The sequence below is a fragment of the Pelodiscus sinensis genome, chromosome 23 (assembly GCF_049634645.1).
Source record: "Pelodiscus sinensis isolate JC-2024 chromosome 23, ASM4963464v1, whole genome shotgun sequence".
In the NCBI taxonomy this organism is placed as follows: domain Eukaryota; kingdom Metazoa; phylum Chordata; order Testudines; family Trionychidae; genus Pelodiscus; species Pelodiscus sinensis.
Genome location: NC_134733.1, coordinates 20,508,596 through 20,526,977, shown reverse-complemented (window position 1 = coordinate 20,526,977; position 18,382 = coordinate 20,508,596). Strand labels below are relative to the sequence as shown.

The following is an 18,382-nucleotide window of genomic DNA, read 5'->3' as shown; positions in this document are numbered from 1 at the left end:
TATCTGGAGATCATGACATATGGAATCATGGACTATCTTTAAAAGGAAGAATTTATTAATGCATACAGCTACTAACTATAGACACAAACCGTCTTCTAGCAGCTTGAGTTCCATCTTTGTTTCCCTTATTTACCAAGGATCACTCGCTACCTGAACTATACCGTACCCAGAGACATCTAGTGGATGAATGATACAGTACAAGTAAACAATTTGATTTTATATAGGAGGCAACTGGTTCATAATACCTAATTCCATTGTACTGTAAAAAGACAACAACAACCGAGAAAGTGTAATGACAAAAATCTGCATGTACGAAGCCATAGGCAAATGTGGCAAAGCCATTATCACAGCACTGAAGTGGGTAGGAATGAGCTTCCCTGCCGATTATCAAAATTAGTTTAAATACAGAAATTTTGGATCAATTGCAATCTGTTAAAGTTAGAATGCACTGGAGATAGAAAATGAATTTCTATCGTATTTTAAGAGATCGTATACATGGCTGTTCAGCAAATCCATGTCTAATGTTCTTAGCGAGAGAACATTCTTATAAAACAAAAATCTCTCTGGGAATCCCTGTTGCTATGATGTTTTTGATTAGTGCAAATGTTTTTCTGCCTGGCTGTGAAAGTGCATTTAACTGTAATTGACTACTCATTGTAATGCTGAAGCTTTCACAAACAAAAATCCACACTCTGATACAGAAATTTGAAAGAAGATGACGTACCCTGCCCCTATGAGGCAATCTTAATGGAATAAAAATATTGATCTAACATGGGAATATTGGCTGTAAATTTCCCTATAGCTTTGCGGCATTATCTGGGCAACATGGAATGCTATCAATCCTTACATTTAAAGAAATATAGTAAGTATTACAAAAAACATTTAGCTAGGTACCACGCAGTGGTAAGAGGTGAGGTTAATTGGTTTTACTCAATGGATTTAAATTTGAACAATAATCCTTTATTATATAGAACATTTTATATTTTGCAGTGAGCTACAGACTCCCACACTCCAGCCTCTCCCCAGAGGGGGAAAATTGGAGATCTAATTGGATTTGGAATAGACTCTCTCAAAGGAAGTGATGGAATTCTCATTGTTCATTTCATTTAAAACTGGACAAAGCCCTGAAGAACAGACTGCACAGATCCATCCAAAAGGGAGGGCAAGTAGCTCTTTGTCAGAAAGTGTATTACCTGTTTCTGAGTTATCAGTAACTCAAAGTTATAAGGACCCTGAAGCCTTTAGATCTGTGTCCCAATAGAAAAGACACCAGATGGGGTATTAGTGTCTGCTGCAGACCATCAGATCACACTATGGATTGGGATGACTAACTCCTTGCACCTGTCTATAATGAGTAGGAAAAAAATGCTGTGTAATCACGAAGGACTTCAGTTTGAGTGTCAGATGTTGGAAGTCTCATGCTGCTTGTTTTAAGACATCCTTGGAATTTCTAAACATTATAGATGACAGTCTCCTAATTCAAAGAGTGTTGCAACCAGGGCTGGGAGGGAGGGTGGCTCTGTTTTAGACTTAGTCCTGCCAGATAGGGAGACTGATCACAGCACCAAAAATAATGGTAGCCTAGGAGCAAATGATTGTGACTTGATCACATTTATAATGTGCAAACAAATCAAACTAGAAATGAAAATTATATACACACACATGCGCGTGTGCGCGCACACACACACACACACACACACACACACACTGCCAATTTCACAAAGCTGAAAACAATTATGAGCCAGATTGGCTGGGTGGAAGAATGTAATGAGAAAAATGCAAGTGATAATTGGAAATTGTTTAAGAACACTTTACTAGATGCCCACAATCCCACAATTGAGGAATATGGCTCTATTGGCTTTAAAAAAAAAACAGATTTAGAGAAGAAGGAGCAAAGGCAGCTATAAAAATAGCATATAACAAATGAAAGAAAGAGGAAGTTGATAGTAAATAATATAAATCAGAAGCTAAGAACTGTAGAAAAATGATAAGGGAAGCAAAGTAAAACAAGGAGACATCTATGTGAGCGGAGTTAAGTAAAATAGGGAATTTAAGTATATTAGGAACATAAAGAATCCTGACAATGATATTAGTCCACTAATAGATGGAAATGATAGAATTATTCAATAATGAAGAAAAGGCAGGAGTCTTCATAAATATTCCTGTTATGTGTTTGGGACAAGGAGGAAAAGATGATGTAGTCTCATCATACAATAACGCTCTTTCCATTTCACTAGTATCTCAGGAGGATGCTAAACAGCAGCTACTAAAGTTAGACATTTTCAAGTCAGATGGTCCAGACAACTTGTATCCAAGGATACATCTACACTTGCTCTCTAGTTCGAGCTAGGGATGCAAATGTAGGTGACCAAAATTGCTAATGAGGTGGGGATTTAAATATCCTGCACCTCATTAGCATGATCTCGCCGGCGCGTTACTCCTCTCAACAGCTGATTTGAACCAGGAAGTGAGCGCCAGGACGCGTTAGTTTGAACCAAACCTCTTGGTTCGAACAAATGTTACTCCTCATTTTTTTGAGATTACAAGTTTGATTGATGAAAGCAATAGCGTTGACATACTATTATTAACTGATGTAAGGCATTTGACTTGGTATCACACAACAAAACTAGAATAATATAAATTTAATGCCCATTAAATTAATAAGAATCATTGGTAAGAATCATCTTGAGGTTAGGTGGTTGTCTATAGGAGACTATGGGTCTGTCTCCCAGAGCCTCTTGGAGTATGGCATCCTGTTCCAGTATAGGCTGTAGTTTATTGATAATGTGTTGGACAGGTTTAAGTTGGGGGTTGTAGGTGATGACAAGTGGTGTTCTATTGTTGGTTTTCTTGGGTCTGTCTTGAAGTATATGGTTTCTAGGTATTCGTCTGGCTCTTTCAGTTTGCTTTTTTATTTCTCCGGGTGGGTAGTTGAGGTTTATAAATGCTTGGTAGAGATCCTGAGAAATAAAAAAGCAAATAGTCTCCTATAGACAACCACCTAACCTCAAGATGATTCTTACCAACAACCACAGGACATACCACACTAATACCAACCCTGGTACCTTCCCTTGCAACAAACCCCGTTGCCAGCTTTGTCCACATATTCATTCTGCTGATACCATTATTGGACCTAATTATTGGACCTAACCAAGTGAGTTATAAGATCAAGAACACATATTCCTGCGCATCCAGAAATATAATTTATGCTATCATGTGCCAAAAGTGTCCATCTGCTATGTACATTGGACAAACATCTCAGACACTTCGCCAAAGGATTAATGCCCACAAAACAGATATCAGACAAGATCACAAAGAAAAAACAGTTTCTTGCCATTTTAACCAGAAAGGACACTCTCTCAATGACTTAACCACCTGCATTCTGCTACAAAGACCTTTTACATCTGCACTTGAAAGGGAATTCTCTGAACTGTCATTCATGTTAAAGTTCGACACTCTCCAAGAAGGAATGAACAAACACTCAAACTATCTTACCCATTACCAAGATAGCTTCCCCAATTATCACCTCTAATACAATTAGCTCACAAACATCCCACTCTCCCCACCTCTAATATCATCAATTCACAGACACTTACCTTCCTTCCTCCCCCCCCCCCCATCCCCCTTCTGTTCTGCAATGTGATTTGTCCTTTTCATATATGTTCATTTTTTTTAATTGTATCCTTTGGTATATATGGTTGTGACTATTTTCTTCCACTATTTGATCTGAGGAAGTGGGTCTGGCCCACGAAAGCTCATCATCTAATAAACCATCTTGTTAGTCTTTAAAGTGCTACATTGTCCTGCATTTTCCCTCTGGTCTTGGAATCCATGACTAGGAATCCTTCACTGGGTGGCGATATGATGAATTAATGGATCTTTTCAATCTCTAATTTTTTTTATGATTCTGTTCCTTTGTTACTGAAAAGGAATAAGCTATCTTCATGAAGACCAGGTTTATACTTATCCCAAGATCGAAAGAGATCGGTCTTGCGGAATTCAATTTAGCAAGTCTATTAAGGACCCGCTAAATCAACTGCTGATGGTACCTCCGTTGATCCAAGCACTCCACGGGGTTGTGAGGAATAAGGGAAGTCAGTGGAAGAGTTTCTCCTGTCTACCTCCTGCACTGGAGATGCTGCAGAAATTCAACTTAAGATTCGTCAATGCCAACTACGCTATTCTTAAATCAACTTTCTCATGTAAGTATAGACTTGGCCTATTATTGGTATTACAGTAGCATCTCGTGGTCCCATTTGGGGCAGAGTCATGTGTCTCTTCATTTAGCCCTTTAGTGAAGATATGCTCAGGATGGTAGGCAGACAAGATGATAAGCTTCCTTTACCCAACCCTGCAGCTGGGAAATGTAAGCCGGGTTGACTCCCTTACTCTAGTTTTATAGAGCACTTTTGAATAATGCTCTAAATTAGATCTCCTTGTGGGAAAAACAAATCTGTCAAGGGAACAGACTTTTTAATGTGTGAAACAAGGAGCTTAGCCGTATGGTAGTAACGACGACACCATCAATTTAGTTCAAACAGTTGATGCTAAGCTGAAAGGAGACCATGAAAAGAAGTGTGTCAGCTACTGACTGGCCAAGGAATGGCTGACCAAGGCTCTCCCTTCTATTTCATTTTAGTCCTACAGCATTTTGGATACAATTCCCTCTCCCCTTCTTTGGAGGAAAAAAAAAGTAACGATGAAAATAAAATAAAACCACGGTAGGTAAAAAAAAAAAATATCTTGCAGCATCGAATCAATTAATTCGAGTTCTTCCTAACTTCCATGCAAGTTTTGCCTTCAATTAGCGTGATCTCACTGAAACCTCTTGTGCAGGCCTGGAGCAAAAGCAATGGAAACTTTCTCCCTTCTTGTTTTAATCTTTCACCAAGTCCTGACTTTCGCCTCCAGCCCGTCTAATTGAAACTAATCTTCGCGGGCGAGGCCTGTCTCTTTCCCCTAATCCCTCTCTAAGGAAGCTCACATGGTCCCAATTACAGCCACACCGGCTCCTTTTATTCCCCTCCTCGTCTCTTTCTGCCAGTTTCATTTTTTGAAAGTTTGCATTATTAACTCCATGCTTGCGAGTTCCTGTCTGTCACGGGGGCCTCGAGATGTTATCACTGGTTGCCGATGTATAAGGTTACCATGAAAGCATTTTATGGATTACATTTTGCAAAAAGGCGATAGAGGGCATGATAGTGAGCGGAGTGGTGAGCTTTATAAGAGTTTATATCAGCAATAAATGAGGGCCAAGGAAGTGTTTATCTTGGACTTAAGTGTATACCTGCTTGGCTATCTGAAGGCAGAGACAATAACGGCTAAGAAGTGATCGCTAATGTTTACTGGGAAGGCTTCATTGAGATGTCTGTAAGATGTGTGGCTATCCTGGGAGGAAGGCAGACCACAGAAAGAAAGAACCAGGGAGCCTAGCTGAAGAATGTGTTTAACATTACTGAGTTAATGAGGTTATATGAAGACACAGATAGTGCTTCCTGGTTCCCAAGCCAGCTTCTAATCCCAAATCAAACTCTAACTCACCAATTCTGAAGCTCTGACAATTTATTAAAAATAGACAATTTTCTCTCTTTTTGCTTCTTTTTTCCCCCCCTAAACTTCCTCCCATCACTAGCTGAATCACAGGCAATAGCTCTGCGTTCCTCCAAGACCATGATTTATTGCTTGCTTATATAGTTTCTGGTTTAAAGCGAGGCGCATAAATCAATCACAGTGGCTGAGCCTCAGAATACATTCGCTTGAACTTCCCTCTCATAGCCAGGAGAAAGGCTGTCCAGCACTGCCACAAAAAACCCCGCTGAGGAGAATTCACTCTGGATTTCATTTTCCCTGAAACCCACTCCCCTAAAGGGTATGTTCCTCTCAGCCACCACCAGCACCTTCCCCTTTGTAAATAGAGCGGCAAAAACCCAACGAGAAGAGTATCTTCCTCCCTTTGCCACACGGCACATGTCAGCTTGTATGAACTAGAGGTGAACTGGCTGATAAAAACAACAGACACGTGCGAGAAGGACAGGTGCGGTTGCAGTAGTGATCATCGTGAAGTCACTAGACTTCCCTATGCTGCTCAGGGTGGGAGAGGCCAAAAATCTGGTGATTGTTATTTAGTGAGCTACATAAAACGAGCCAACAGGTTTGGGTGAACGGATCATATAGGTCTGAATCTGGCATCACAGACCTCCCATCGGTCCATTCCAAGGGTCGGGCATTCTAGCCCAGTGGTTTTCAAACTGGGGGATGGAACGTCAAGCCCTGGGTCTTGTTGTTGCAGAAGGATCAAGTGAGCAGTGGGAGGGCTAAGGCAGCTCCCTGTCCGTCCTGGCACCACAGACTGTGCTGCACACCAGAAGCAGCCAGCAGCATGCCCGGCTCCTAGATATGTATGTAGGGGAGGGAGGAGAGCGCACAGGGCTCTGTGCAGTGCCCTTGCCCTGAGCACTAGCTCTGCATGCCCATTGGCTGGGAACCTGCTGCTTCTGGGTGCAGCATGGCCTGCAGTGCCAGGAGAGGCAGGAAGCTGCCTTAGCCCCTTCCCCCCTTGCTGCACAGCTAACTCAAGGTAAGACCCTCCTGCCCCAGCCCTGACAACCCTTAATCCTCACCCCACACAATTTCTCCCTCTGGAGAGGGAGGGAAAGAGAGAAGAAAATCCAGGTGTTAGACGCTAGTTATGCACAGTGAGAAGGGCAAGAGAGAACTTGAAAAGAATAGGGTGGAATAAAAAGAGGTAGGAAGGACAGTGCCCACCCCCCCATCCTCAGCACATCCATGTGGCCATATGTACAAGAATACAGACAGGGTCCCGGAGGTAGTTCCCCCTCATGGCGTGGGTGAAGGAAGACCCCACAATGAAAGAGCAGCAAGCACACTGGGCCAGAGAGTGGTCTCAGCCCCGCTCCAGTAAACCCCAAATAATCCCACTCGCTTCAATGGAGCTACTCCAAATGGAGATTGAGATACAAGCCAGGACCAGATGTGGCTCGGAAAGGTCTTCCTGCAGGCAGACACAACTGAAGCTGTGTGCAGATATCCCCATTTCTTCATAGGCACAGGAAGTAGGGATGAGGGGGTGATGCAGCACCCCCAGATTTTGCACCTAGCTTCCCCACTCCCAGGAACCAGTTCTGCCAGCCCTGGCTCTTGTCGGCTGCAATCCCCCACCCCCGGGTCCTGCCATACACTGTCCCCACAAGCTCTGCAGCCCGCCATCCCGGGGACCAGTCCACCAGCCCTGGATGCTCCACTGCCGCGTGGGGTCCCATCACCGGCCTGGGGCTCTGCTCCTGGCCTCATCCCAGGGCTCCTCAGCTGCCTCCAGCTGTGGCTAATTTGTTAGCTCTCCCTGACTGACTGGACCGGAAGCCATTTGCAGCAACGGTGTTGATCCTGGAGAGTTGGCAACCCTGGGTGTGAAGCAGTGAGGGGGCACAAACAGGTGTAGAGGGAGGCACCGCTCAGCTCTCTCCCTAAAAATAATTCCAGCTCCCCTGCATTTCTTCCCCTCCTGCTGACTATGGTGAGTAGGAACATTTGAGACACTATGAATTGCCCCCTTCTGCTCTTCCCCTCCCCTCCTCCAAGTATTTTGCAAAAATTCTTGAATCCTGCTGGGAAATTAAAACAAACCAAAATAATGACCGAATGGAATCTCTAACCCTGCCTCTCAAAGACCCATATTTTGACTCGCGCCTAACATTTTCTCATAACAAGGCATCTGCCCTCTTCTAGCACTGCATGTGGATAGAATGACCAGGGCGAGTTGTAAGATAGCAGCCCCTGGAGAGTCATGTTAATATTCCAGGTTAAATCCCAAGGATGATCTGGAAGGCCAATGGCCAAAGTCAAAGATGTAGGAAGATGTGGGCTTGTTTAGTTTGGAAAAAAGAAGATTAAGGGGGGACATGATAGCGGTTTTCAAATATCTAAAAGGGTGTCACAAGGAGGAAGGAGAAAATTTGTTCCTCTTGGTTACTGAGGACAGGACAAGGAGTAATGGGCTTAAAGTGCAGCAAGGGAGGTTTAGATTGGACATTAGGAAAAAATTCCTGTCAGGGTGGTCAAATATTGGAATAAATTGCCAAGGGAGGTGGTGGAATCTCCCTCTCTGGAGATATTTAAGAACAGGTTAGATAGACATCTGTCAGGGATGGTGTAGACGGAGCTTGGTCCTGCCTTGAGGGCGGGGGGCTGGACTCGATGACCTCTCGAGGTCCCTTCCAGTTCTATGATTCTATGATTCTAAAGTTGGAGCAGGTCAAGACTGAGGTGCAACGCAAAGCTGTATGTGGCAATGTGTATGTGTATGTGTGTGTGTGAGTGTGCACTCGTACGTAAGACAGTTCCACTTCTGGGCCAAGTCTGCAGAGGATATAAATCTGTCACTAGATGCAGCCACTTAGCTTTTCCAATCTGGAGATTCAACATCTCATATGTCCAGCAAGACTGAGGGCCCTTCTGTAAGTGGGTGTGTAACTCACTCATATCCTCTAGGGATCAATTACAGCCTCTTCTGATGATTGTGTACGTACCAGTCCCCTACCACCGTGAACGTCGCTGACAATCCAGGGGCTGGCTGCGGGAAAGTCTGTTTGTGAGTGTGTATGGGGAGGGACAAGTGGCAGGAGGAGGATGTACGTGAGTGTGCAGGCTTGTGCGGGAGAAGGGGCATTATCCCCATGAGATTGTGTGTGCACAAGCACGTGTGCAGGAACAGGAAGGTCCGTGCGTGGGGAGGACCATGCCATATGGGGCTGAGTGTGTGTGTGAAGCTGCAGCCTTGTTCATTTCTGTGGTTTACGTTTACATTTGTGTAGTACCTGCTCACATGAGGCCTGGCTGTAATAAGTGCTACTAGTCCTTTGCTATAACGGATACTTATTTCACTCTGATTTTTAAATAAATAACATTTCTGCTATTTGTCACAAACCCTTTTTCTTTCACACAAGTTCCAACTCATTAATGTTTACAGCATTATCAATCTTGGTGATTTTTATCTCCTGAGATTGAGTGCTTTTCTTAAAACCTCAGCTCCAAGAGTCATTTCATAGCACATAACCCTCAGCCTACATTATAAAAAAAAATTTCTAGTCCTAAAGGTTATGGAGAAAAGTTTGAAAACATGACCCTCAGATGCTCAATCAGGGCTAGCCTTAGGATTTATGGGGCCCTACGCAATATTATCAAACTCGTGCCCTTGTGCCCAATGGCAGCTGGGAATGACAATTTTTTAGAGATGTGATTTTGTAATCCTCAGCAACACACTAATGAAATATTTTTAAAGCAGATTTTAAACTGAGGTCCTGTAGACTCCCACAGTAAATTCAGACACTGACAGTATGTTCCTGGGGTTGGCACATGCCTGTGAAATGGCTTCATTACCATTTGAATGGCTCTTTCACAGGTTCAGTGTTCCGATAATAGGTCTGGCCAGCTTTTTTGCTTTTAACTTAACTAGATCCTCTCCAGAGGAAGTGAAGCCAGGGCAGATGGGTAAGGACAGCCCTGGGCTCAATAACCAGAAGACCAATGAAAAGCCCCCAACATTTACTGTTTGTTTTAAATCTCAAGATTTTTAAGCTGGTCTCATTATTTTGGGGGAGCTGATTGATGATTTTACAATGCTTGGTGTAAGCAATACTAATTTTTATACTATAGAAAAGGGGGGGAAACAGTTTATTTACATTTATCCATGAACACATTAACACATGCAAGCTTCTTGTCATGTATGCACTGGAAACTCTTTTCTTGGGGTGTGTCTAAACAGCAAAGTTATTTCGGAATAAAAGCTGTTATTTCGAAATAACTACACAAGCGTCTACACAGCAATTCTGTTATTTCAAAATGATTTCTAAATAATGGATGGCTTATTCCGACTTCTGTAAACCTCATTCTACGAAGAATAATACCTATTCCGAAATAGCTATTTTGAAATATGGCATGTGTAGACGCTCCACTTCTTCTATTTCTAAATAGCCCCTCACCAGGGCCATTCTAAGTGATTCCTCCTGGGGCTCTAAATCGAGATAGCACGTCTACATGAGGGAAGCCTGCCTCGGACTCATTTTGAGGCTTTCCTGCAGTGTAGACGTGCTATTTTGAAATAAGCTATTCCGGATAGCTTATTCTGAAATAACTGTGCAGTGTAGGTGTACCCTTAGCGATCTGACTAAACAGTTCTTTTCACATTCATTTCCAGCTTGAAAATGTCCCAGGCAAAGACTTAGCATTAGATACTGTAGATCTGTAGCTGAACTGTTTACCTGCTAGAAGTGAAGTAAAAGTCATAGCATGGCATTGCACTTTTTAATGGTACAACAAGAGTGAGTAACTTCCCCCGCCCCCCAGACTGTGATATTTATGAGGACTTACAGAATGATTAACTGAGAGGGCAAGGGGACATGAATCCTTCCAAACAGTGAAGGCTTGGATTCTCCAAACCAAACAAATGGCCTTTGTTCCAGATTTATGGTCTTTTCCAAGCCGCGCAATGATGAATAATGACCTATCTTCATACTATCGAAGAGTTTATTATGACAATTTATCACCAAAGTAACATAACAAGTTCTGAAGGGGTTTCAGAATCATGCTGAGAAAGCAGCCAAGATCCGGGAAGCTATGAACTTCCCCGACTATCCAGGGGCTGGCTGCAGGGAGGTTTGTTTGTGAGTGTGCATGGGGAGGAACAAGTCACAGGAGGAGGATATATGCAACTATGCAGGCTTGTGCACAGGAATGAGACTACCACCATGAGATGGTGCGTGCGCACAGGCACGCGCAGGAATGGGAAGGCATGCATTTGGGTAGGGTGATGCCATCTGAAGCTGAGTGTGCTTGAAGGTGCAGCCTTGTTTATGGAGAAATGAATATCACCTTGTGATGGCGAGTGTGAGCAAGCTAATATATGCAGATTGGTTATCCCCATGGAATGATGGGCATGTACATTGTGGGGCAAAAACAGGCTTTTACAAAGATCCACTATTTTAAACACTGGCTAAATGTTTTCATCTAAAGGTTTTAGTCATCTTTTTGTAACAAATTTCTGGGTTTTGCAAAAAATGAAAAGTTCTGTGTTTTTTAAAATTCAACTCCCCCCTCCCTTTTACCAAAACTGGCTTGCAAAAACCAAAATTTTGACACACTTTAATTTTGTTTTTTGCTGGAAAAAAAAATCTGACACATTTTCATGAAGAATTTAGGACTACATTACATTTTCTGCAAAAAAATAATGGCCAGTTTTCAAAACCACAGGCAGAAGGACACATAGGAACTATAGAACATAAGAACAGTCATACTGGGTCAGACCAAAGGTTTATCTAGCCCAGTGTCCTGTCTGCCAATAGTGGCCAATGCCAGATGCCTCAGAGGGAGTGAACAGAACAGGTAATCATCATGTGATCCCTCTCCTATCATCCATTTCTAGCCTCTGAGAAATGCCATTCCTACCCATCCTGACTAATAGCCATTGATTGACCTAATCTCCATTAATTTATCTAGCTCTTTTTTGAACCCTATTAAAGTCCTGGCTTTCACAACATCCTCTGGCAAGGAGTTCCACAGGTTGACTGAGTACTGCATGAAGAAAAAATTCCTTTTGTTTGGGTTCAAACTTGCTACCTATTAATTTCATTTGGTGACCTCTAGTCTTATGTTGTGGGAACAAATAAATAACTTTTCTTTATTCACTTTTTCCACGCCTGTCATGATTGTACAGACTTCTACTATCATATCCCCCCTTAATCTCATCTTTTCTAATCTAAAAAGTCCCAGTCTTTTTTCTCTCTCTTGATAATGGCCCCATTCAAACCCCTAATCATTTTTTATTCCCTTTTCTGAACCTTTTCCAATGCCAATATATCTTTTTTGAGATGAGGCGAACACATCTGTATGCAGTATTCAAGATGTGGACATACCATGATTTGATATATATGCAATAAGATATTCTCTGTCTTAGTCTCTATCCCTTTTTTTAATAATTCCTAACATTTCTTTTGACTACTGCTGCACATTGAGGGTATGTCTAGACTACAGGCTTTTGTCGACAGAAGTTTTGTCGACAGATACTGTCGACAAAGAGCGTCTACACTACATTCAGTTCTGTCGACAAAGCAAGCTGCTTTGTCGACATGGTAGTGTAGACGCAAAGGACAGTTTACATGCAATAACACCTTCTGTCGACAGGAACTGTCGACAGAAGGCGTTATGCCTCGTAAAATGAGGTTTACCAGCGTCGACAAAACTGCTGAGTTCTGTCGACATTATGTCGACAGAACTCAGCGATAGTGTAGACGCAGGTATAGTTTTGTCGACAAAAGTCCACTTTTGTCGACAAAACCCTGTAGTCTAGACACACCCTGAGTGCATGTTTACTGAGATCTATCCACAGTGACCTCTCTCTTACCAAGATCTCTTTCTTGAGTAGTTATAACTAAATTAATCCTCATCGTATTGTTGGGATTATTTTTTCTAATGTACATTACTTTACATTTATCAACATGGCCATTTTGTTGCCCAGTCACTTAGTTTTGAGAGACACATGGCTGCTAAATGTAGCTCCGGTCATGGAGGTGGAGAACTGAAAAAGTGACCTTCCACTTCAGAAAGCACGAGCCTCATACTGCTTGAACTAGAGGAGAATATTTTGCAAATTTGCCATTAGCAGGTGTCAAAGTCACAAACAGCTGATCATGCCTGGCATTTTATCCAGCAGAAGGCAAGAGTGCACACACCCAGCGAGCTCTCCAAAGAGGCAGCGCTTGCCCTTTAGCGTTCTCTGGCTTCCAGATGAATAGCAATGACAGTTGCTGCTGGATCAATAGATATTAGCCCCTACACTGTGATAGACATATTGACTTTTTTTCTAGTAGCATGACACTCCTTTTACCTCCCCCTGGAATTGGGGCCAGAAAATAAAATCTGGCGCTATGTTTTCCCAATGTGACTATAGGTTAAACCTCTCGTGTCTGGCACCCTCGGGACCCGATCAGTGCTGAACCAGAGAATTTGCCAAACCACGGCACAAACCATAGCATTACCAACATTCCCACTGCTTACTGGGCTGTTAGAGGATATTTAGGGGTCAATGAGAGCTAAATTACAGCACAAAACACTGAGAACCAGGATGGGTGGCTGTAAACAAACTTTATGGGACCGTAGAAAACTTGGCCACACCCATGATAAATGGACATCTGCCTAAATAAAATCATGCCAGACCATGGATGTTGCTGGAGCAGAGTGATGGATTAGAGAGGTCCAACAGGTAGTAATTTTTATTTTTAAGTAACAAGAACTGATTTGCATAAAGTCCCTGACAAAAAAATCAGGCCCCTGTATGTTGTCTGAAGTTGAGTACCCAAAATCTTTAGCCATATTTGAAAATCTTTGCTCAGTATCTTATCAGACTCCAGCCTCTGGAAATGGGGAAGTGTTTCCATGGTTGAACACAGGCATTATTCTTTGCCTCCTCCCTCCCTCAGTCACCCTGCGCTCCCCACAAAGCCAGGGATGAGCCAGCCAGTTCCAACAAGTAACACAGATCCCATCCAGGACAGAGCCTACAGCTGGATGACATTTTACACAAGTTTAGAATGTCTTGTGAGATGCTCTCCAATTAGTCGTCATCACTCACAATATGTTTTACATATTACCGCACAGTTTACAGTCAGTCAGACTAATACAATCGCAGCGCAGCTGCTCCCAGCAAGACACAAAGGTTACGGCACTGTGTACATAAGCAAGCTGTGAAAGTAACAGCCCAGCAGCTCCTTTACCCTCTTGTGCTTTTAAAAGCCAACAGAAGCAGAAACAAATAGTGAGTCTGCCTCTCGTTTCAGCCCTGGAAAAACACTGGGAAGCGTGGCACGAAAGGAGGGATTTTGTTTTTATAATTTGATTCCCATTGCTGAGGCTGCCGCCAAAGCCTTTGGATTCTGGAAAAAGTTCAGAAGTGGGGCTTTTGGGAAGTGACGATGTTGATTGGAAAATTACATCTTGCCCAGTAAAGGCTGACAGTCGGCATACTTGAGTCTGTTAAAAGTCACAGATAACACTGGAAAGAGTTGATTTCCTGATTGCTACACTGTGGCTTTGGGCACTCGGTGCTTCACCTTGGTGCGTGGTGGTAGGGGCTCCAGTATGGTGATGGTCAGTGTTAGACTGATGACCGATCACAGCCATTTGCATCATGAGCCTCTGCCTAGTAACCATGTGGATTTTCCTTTAAAAAAATGCATCAGAGGTGAACAGAACAACATAGTAAGAGTAGCTGCCGGTGAGGGACCAGCATTCTAAACTGCAGCGAGTGGGCTTGGGACGAAAGAAGCACAAAGCTGGGGCCTGTATTTTTGTTCTGCGTTTTCTACAATGCCTTGCTCAAGGGTGGAAAATAATTTTCACAAGGGGGCTACTTAATGAATTTTGCCATGTGGTCACAGCTGGCTCCCTTTCACCCAAAGGGGCGGGGCCTGGGACAGAAGGGGCGGGGCTGGGGACTAGCTTCCCCCCAGAGTTGTCTGGGGCTGGAGGCTTGGAATTAAAAACACAGCAAAGGGCTCCCAGCTCCTGGCCCTGCTGCTACCATGTTGCCTGGCAGCCATCCGAGGTTGCTGTGGCTATTTAAAAGGCTTGCTGCTCCGGCCCCTGCCAGGGTAGCACCACGACAGGGAGCCATGAGCCATTTAAATAGGATCCTGATGCCTGAGCCACCACCTGGAAATTCAGAGGCACAGGCAGTGAGATATAAATAGAAAGCGTCCAGATGAAGTCCGCGGGCCGGATCAAAGCATTAGGCAGGCTGGATCCTGCTCCAGGATTTCATCTTGCCCAGCCCTGGCCTAGTGTGATGAGATCTTAGTACTCTACTGGTGCTGATATCCATTGCAATAATACAAAGAGTCAATAAAAATAATAATGAACCTTGAGACCAGCAGACTAGCTTACAAGGAAATTCCGATTCGTTCAAATCAGCTGTTGACCCTCTGAAATTTCCTACAGCTCCTTGGAGTAAAAGGAAAATTGAGGGTGAGGAAGAGGAAAACCCCTCCATTGAAAATAAAGGGGCCTGCTCCAAACGCCCTTCTAATTAATGGAAAGACTCCCGCTCGCGTCAACAAACTTTAGACCGGGTCCATGAGACACACACATGTTTCTTGGAGGAGGTTGGTCAAAGCGTGGCGCTCTGAGGAGAGGGTGGGAGTGATTTATGATGGACCTTAGTTCCTGGGCACGTTCATTCCCCAGTCCTGGACCAGGCCTGAGAAAGCTTCATCTCCTGACGTTGCTTGTTGTGTTGGTTTTAATTACAGACAGGAGAATAAACCCCTCACAAGTGGCAGAAACTCCCATTTTTCAGGCTAGGGGCCAACCACACTCTGATGTGGGTTTGAAAGACACATCCTACTGTGGGCCGGTCATTCTAGAGCCATCCTTGAGGGAGCATGAGCACAGCGGGTCCAGCACAAAGCTGAGAGTGTGCTGTCATCCAGTAGATTTTCTAGCAGCAAGGGCATGCACCTCGAACACAGGGCCAAATTCTTCTTTTCAGTTTGGGGTGCGTATCACCCCTTACCACAGGCAGCATGCACAGGGCTGCGATGAATGGGGGGCAAAGAAGCTCAGGGCCCTGTACTGCCACTGCTGCTACCATGGCAACAGCAGCGGCCAGGGCCCTGGGCTTTTTAAATCACCACCAGAGGCCTTTGCGCTGCAGTGCAGGTGGTGCTGAAGACTGGCTGCTGCTAGCCCCGCCCCTTTCAGCTGAAGCACCCCCCCCCTACATTGCCCATGTCCAGTCAAAATCTGTCACCAGCCCTGAGCATATACTAACCAGCCCCACAGAAGGGCTGTGTAAGTCTCAAGGGTTGTAACGGAAGTGTAGGTGTAGCTGTATCGGACCCAGAGTATTGGAGACAAGATGGGTGGGGTAATCTCGCTCATTGGTCTGTGCAGCTAGAAAGCATGTCTGTCTCACTAACACTGTCTACACAGTGCCAAATTATGAAATAAGATACAGGAGGCCCCCACTTTACGACGGCCCGATTTACGACCCTCCCCCACACACACACACACTTACCACCTTTTCTGTAAGCGTGGAAGGGGCTGAAATCCCTCGATTTACGTCCTCGGCTCCGCATTTACGATGATGCACGACACCTGTCATAAATGCAGGGTTGAGTTACAACACCCCCAACTTGCAATGCTATCCTAATAACTGATAACGTTGCAAGTCAGGAGCAGCCTGTATTTTGAAAATAACTCAAAAAAAGCTACGCAATTTGTATAGCTGAAATTGCGTAGCTTATTTCGAGCTAAGGGTGCAGTGTAAATACACCCGTAAAGACCTGCTAAATCAAATGCTGATGGTGCTCCCATCAGCATTGGTACTTCTACTCCTTCTACTCCTTGCGAGTGGAGCATTTCTCCTCTTGATCTTGCACTGTGAGGACAGTGCTAAAGCTCAGCTTAAGGTACATCAGCTGCAGCTATGTTTTTTACATAGCTGGAATTGCGTACCTTAAGCCCACCTTTCCCTGCAGTGTGAACCTGGCCTGAGTGTTGGAATTTATTTTAGTAAGTTTGGATTCTTCCTCCTAACACATGTATCCATAACCGGGGGAAAATAATTATCTGATTACAGACACTTTACAATCCCTCACTGAATTTGCCTTAGGGGCTGTATGAAAATTGCCCTTCTTATGCTGACTTACAGCAGGTGAGGAGCTGGTACCTTGTGTGACTCTTAGCCATTGGCTCTGGCCAGGGGAGTGACTTCCCATGCTACCGTTGGTGCCCCAAATTACCATTTTATGGTAATTAGCAGTACATAAGTCTACAGGGACACAGCCATGTGCTGCTGTAGCATAGACGCTTGTTGCAGTGATTCAGTGATCTACGGGGTTGTTCTGTCACAGAACTAAATCCACCCCCTTTAGAGGCAATAGCTAAGTCAATGGAAAAGTCTTCCATTCCTCTTGCTGCCTGTACATTGGTCATAAGGTCAACCTAACCCTGATTCTCAGGAAGTGAAATTTCTCACAACCCTCACAAATCTCACCTAAGTTTTAGGTGGAGACCAGGTCTCATATTTAAATAAATAAATAAATAAATAAAAAGTGCCACTGTTACAACTGGTTTGAACAGTCTTGGCATACGTCTGTTTGGTAAGTTGGGTTGAGCTAAATCCAAATCCACATTTCTTTCTACAAAATAAAATGTCAAAATGGTGCCATATTTGTCTTTGTAAAGACTGAGTTATGTTAATGGATACACACCGCTTGGTCCTTTCGGCCACTCTATTCATATAAGGGAGGCCAGAGGCCTACACACAGTGGAGTAGTTGTTGTGGGGAGACAGGGTGCTCCCAGAGACACTATACTAAGATTGCCACGGTGACACAACAGATGCCCTATTTCTTCACTATACCAACACAACATACATTTAAAACTTCCAGTAACAAATCGCCAACAATGTACCTCATTGTTCATTTTCACTTGGACTGCCTCGAGACAATAGGTGTGTTGTAGTTTCCATAAGCCGGAGCATATCTGCTATCTGCCATTCAGGGAAGGAAAGGTTAGGCTAAGGGTAAAAATAATTTTGACTTCCCTGGTGCTGAAAACCCTTTCATTGGGGCTGATATTCAGTGGCCTAATTTTAAAGGGGGACTATCTTGCAGCATTATCCTCTCTCTGACTGCATCAGACTGGCCGTGAGGAGATAGAATTACAGAGCAGTGGGCCAGCTTGCCCATTCAGCATTAAACTTTGTGGAGAGATTTTAAAGCACACGTCCCAGCTGACTAGCTTCTGCAGTATTTAGCTGCTAGTTACAGATTCGCTGGGCCTGGAGATGGATTGGGAGATGGATAATAATTAGCACTGGGATTTAGTGTACACCATGGACTTGTAGGCCCCGTATGGAGCCTGAGGGAGGGTTGATGGGGGCTGAATGCCCACTACTTCACCCCTCTCCACACCCAGTGCGCCTGAGGTAGAGCACACAGGCACCGAACACAGCAGCCTGCCGGTGACCTGGCGTTCACCTTAGCCACTGGTGCTGCAACACAGAGCAGTTTTGTTCCTCCCCTGAGTGGACGGTGTCCAAACAGCAAATGTTCAGTGAGGGCAGGAAGAGCGTTTGAAGCAAATTCTTGGAGACATAAATGTGAATTTACTTAACTTACCGTGTCTCCTGCTTTTCCCCTCAGCCCCACCCTCCCCTTTTTCCTTCCGCCTGCCACTTCTCCATGCCATCCCTCTCGTATCTAAGTCACCCTTTACGCTCACCCACACACCTTTCTCTCATGCAGTCCCACGAGCCTGGACCCTTTTTTCTCTCTCTCTCTTTTTCCTCCTCCCAGCACAGATTTCTC

The 18,382-nt window shown here is 44.1% G+C and overlaps 1 long non-coding RNA gene across 2 annotated transcripts in view; it reads right to left on the bottom strand.

Annotated features, from left to right (window-relative positions):
• The window catches only part of LOC142819395 (uncharacterized), a 41,555-nt gene extending 23,991 nt beyond the window's left edge, over window positions 1-17,564 (bottom strand). For both annotated transcript variants that reach the window (XR_012897265.1, XR_012897264.1), the window contains exons 1-2: window positions 17,484-17,564; window positions 16,085-16,164 (exon numbers count right to left, since the gene is read on the bottom strand). This is a non-coding gene — a long non-coding RNA (uncharacterized LOC142819395). The remainder of the gene's footprint in view (window positions 1-16,084; window positions 16,165-17,483) is intronic.
• Window positions 17,565-18,382: the final 818 nt, after the last annotated feature.